The sequence below is a fragment of the Rhamphochromis longiceps genome, unplaced genomic scaffold, assembly GCF_057381845.1.
Source record: "Rhamphochromis longiceps isolate RC_006_pf unplaced genomic scaffold, R_longiceps_female_GT1.1 unmapped_scaffold_8, whole genome shotgun sequence".
Lineage (NCBI taxonomy): Eukaryota > Metazoa > Chordata > Actinopteri > Cichliformes > Cichlidae > Rhamphochromis > Rhamphochromis longiceps.
The window spans coordinates 187,959-192,283 of NW_028187228.1; positions in this window are offsets into that span (position 1 = coordinate 187,959).

Below are 4,325 nucleotides of genomic sequence, written 5' to 3' on the forward strand. Positions count from 1 at the left end.
ACCTTGACCTCCAGCAGGCCCCGGGGACCCACATTACCCCCCCCCCCTTCCCCCTGCAGTTACCCTGTACCACATGTCTAGCATGGACCTTGACTTCCAGCAGGCCCTGGGGACCCACATACTCCCCTGCTCTACTCCCCCACTAGCTTTCCTTTCTTGCAGTTATGATCCAGCGCATATCCAGCATGGACCTTGACTTCCAGCAGGCCCCGGGGACCCAAATTACCCCCCCCCCCCCCCTGCAGTTACCCTGTACCACATATCTAGCATGGACCTTGACTTCCAGCAGGCCCCGTGGACCCACATTACCCCCCCCCCCCCCTGCAGTTACCCTGTGCCACATATCTAGCATGGACCTGGACCTCCAGCAGGCCCTGGGGACCCACATACTCCCCTGCTCTACTCCCCCACTAGCTTTCCTTTCTTGCAGTTATGATCCAGCGCATATCCAGCATGGACCTTGACCTCCAGCAGGCCCCGTGAACCCACATTACCCCCCCCCCCCCCTGCAGTTACCCTGTACCACGTATCTAGCATGGACCTGGACCTCCAGCAGGCCCCGGGGACCCACACTTAAGCCCCCTCCCACTAACAAAGCAGAACACCACTGGCAAAATCCTCGTGCCCCTGGTACTCCAGAAAGCACATTGAAATGTGCCCCTGGTACACTGCGCAGAAGAACTGCCACACACACACACACACACGCACGCACGCACGCACGCACGCACGCACGCACTGCTTGTGCCTATGGTACGACAACTTTTCTCGTGCCTATGGTACGACAACTTTTCTCGTGCCTATGGTACAACAATTTTTCTCGTGCCTATGGTACAACAACTTTTTGCCGTGCCCCTGGTACACCGCTCAGTAGCACTTTGCCACACAAACTCTCCTCGTGCCTATGGTACGACAACTTTTCTCGGGCCTATGGTACAACAACTTTCCTCCGTGCCCCTGGTACGACAGCTTTTCTCGTGCCTATGGTACAACAACTTTTCTCGTGCCTATGGTACAACAACTTTTCGCCGTGCCCCTGGTACACCGCTCAGTAGCACTTTGCCACACACACACTCCTCGTACCTATGGTACGACAACTTTTCTCGGGCCTATGGTACAACAACTTTCCTCCGTGCCCCTGGTACGACAGCTTTTCTCGTGCCTATGGTACAACAACTTTTCTCGTGCCTATGGTACAACAACTTTTCGCCGTGCCCCTGGTACACCGCTCAGTAGCACTTTGCCACACACACACACCACTCGTGCCTATGGTACGACAACTTTTCTCGTGCCTATGGTACGACAACTTTTCTCATGCCTATGGTACAACAACCTTTCCCCGTGCCCCTGGTACACTGCGCAGAAACTCTTTGCCACACACACACACCACTCGTGCCTATGGTACGACAACAGGCCCCGGGGACCTACATCGCACCTTGCTCTTGCCTCCCTTACAGCTGAAAAGGTCCATGCTTTTGCCCTGGCCCTTCTGAAATTCCCTCTCCATTTAGCCGAGGCAGTGAGTCGGCCTCCTGTCTCCCTTTACGGTCGAAAAAGATGTGCTCCTGGGCGCGCTGGCCCTGCTGCTACTCACATCGGGCATGGACCTGGACCTCCAGCAGGCCCCGGGGACCTACATCACACCTTGCTCTTCCCTCCCTTGCAGCTGAAAAAGGTCCATGCCTGTGCCCTGGCCCTGCTGAAATTCCCTCTCCATTTAGCCGAGGCAGTGAGTCGGCCTCCTGTCTCCCTTTACGGTCGAAAAAGATGTGCTCCTGGGCGCGCTGGCCCTGCTGCTACTCACATCGGGCATGGACCTGGACCTCCAGCAGGCCCCGGGGACCTACATCACACCTTGCTCTTGCCTCCCTTACAGCTGAAAAAGGTCCATGCTTTTGCCCTGGCCCTTCTGAAATTCCCTCTCCATTTAGCCGAGGCAGTGAGTCGGCCTCCTGTCTCCTTTACGGTCGAAAAAGATGTGCTCCTGGGCGCGCTGGCCCTGCTGCTACTCACATCGGGCATGGACCTGGACCTCCAGCAGGCCCCGGGGACCTACATCACACCTTGCTCTTCCCTCCCTTGCAGCTGAAAAAGGTCCATGCCTGTGCCCTGGCCCTGCTGAAATTCCCTCTCCATTTAGCCGAGGCAGTGAGTCGGCCTCCTGTCTCCCTTTACGGTCGAAAAAGATGTGCTCCTGGGCGCGCTGGCCCTGCTGCTACTCACATCGGGCATGGACCTGGACCTCCAGCAGGCCCCGGGGACCTACATCACACCTTGCTCTTGCGTCCCTTACAGCTGAAAAAGGTCCATGCTTTTGCCCTGGCCCTTCTGAAATTCCCTCTCCATTTAGCCGAGGCAGTGAGTCGGCCTCCTGTCTCCTTTACGGTCGAAAAAGATGTGCTCCTGGGCGCGCTGGCCCTGCTGCTACTCACATCGGGCATGGACCTGGACCTCCAGCAGGCCCCGGGGACCTACATCACACCTTGCTCTTGCCTCCCTTACAGCTGAAAAGGTCCATGCTTTTGCCCTGGCCCTTCTGAAATTCCCTCTCCATTTAGCCGAGGCAGTGAGTCGGCCTCCTGTCTCCCTTTACGGTCGAAAAAGATGTGCTCCTGGGCGCGCTGGCCCTGCTGCTACTCACATCGGGCATGGACCTGGACCTCCAGCAGGCCCCGGGGACCAACATACTCCTCTGCTCTACTCCCCCACTAGCTTTCCTTCTCCCGCAGTTACCCTCCACCACAAATCCAGCATGGCCCTTGCCCTCCAGCAGGCCCCGAGGACCCACATACTCCTCCGCTCTAATCCCCCATGAGCTTTCCTTCTCCTGCAGTTACCCTCCACCGCATATCCAGCATGGCCCTTGACCTCCAGCATGCCCCGGGGACGCACATCCTCCCCTGCTCTAGTCCCCCACTAGCTTACCTTTCTTGTAGTTACGCTCCAGCGCATATCCAGCATGGACCTTGACCTCCAGCAGGCCCCGGGGACGCACATCCTCCCCTGCTCTAATCCCCCACTAGCTTTCCTTCTCCTGCAGTTACCCTCCACCGCATATCCAGCATGGACCTTGACCTCCAGCATGCCCCGTGGACCCACACTTAAGCCCCCTCCCACTGACAAAGCAAAACACCACTGGCAAAATCCTCGTGCCCCTGGTACTCCAGAATGTAAATTCAAACATGCCCCTGGTACACTGCGCAGAAACACTTTGCCACACACACGCACACACTGCTTGTGCCTATGCTACGATAACTTTTCTCGTGCCTATGGTACGACAACTTTTCTCCGTGCCCCTGGTACACCGCTCAGAAACACTTTGCCACACACACACTCCTCGTGCCTATGGTACGACAACTTTTCTCCGTGCCCCTGGTACACCGCTCAGAAACACTAAGCCACACACACACACACACTCCTCGTGCCTATGGTACGACAACTTTTCTCCGTGCCCCTGGTACACCGCTCAGAAACACTTTGCCACACACACACTCCTCGTGCCTATGGTACGACACATTTTCTTCGTGCCCCTGGTACACCGCTCAGAAACACTTTGCCACACACACACTCCTCGTGCCTATGGTACGACAACTTTTCTCCGTGCCCCTGGTACACCGCTCAGAAACACTAAGCCACACACACACACACACTCCTCGTGCCTATGGTACGACAACTTTTCTCCGTGCCCCTGGTACACCGCTCAGAAACACTTTGCCACACACACACTCCTCGTGCCTATGGTACGACACATTTTCTTCGTGCCCCTGGTACACCGCTCAGAAACACTTTGCCACACACACTCCTCGTGCCTATGGTACGACAACTTTTCTCGTGCCTATGGTACGACGACTTTTCTCCGTGCCCCTGGTACACCGCTCAGAAACACTTTGCCACACACACTCCTCGTGCCTATGGTACGACACATTTTCTCCGTGCCCCTGGTACACGGCCCACACTCGGCCACGCTTGCTTGTCCACACACTCCCCGCGCACTGCCCCTGGTACTCCAGCAGAGTAGACGCCCGCGGCCCGAGATGCAGCGGGCGCGAGTTGTGGCTGTGGCGGGCCCACGTGCCGATGGTACTCCACGCCAGAGCGGGGAGAGATGGAGCGGCTGGGGCCCGACGCCCCGGGGCCAGCAGTCGACCGGCTGGTCGACAAAAGCTTGGATCGAGGGCTGACTTTCAATAGATCGCAGCGATTAGCTGCTCTGCTACGCACAAGACCCTGACCCAGAATCAGGTCGTTTACAAGTTATTTAGCACCAGGTTCTCCACAAACATGAGTGCGCGATTGGAGAGGGGCGACCGTCGTCGGGCCGTCCCCCA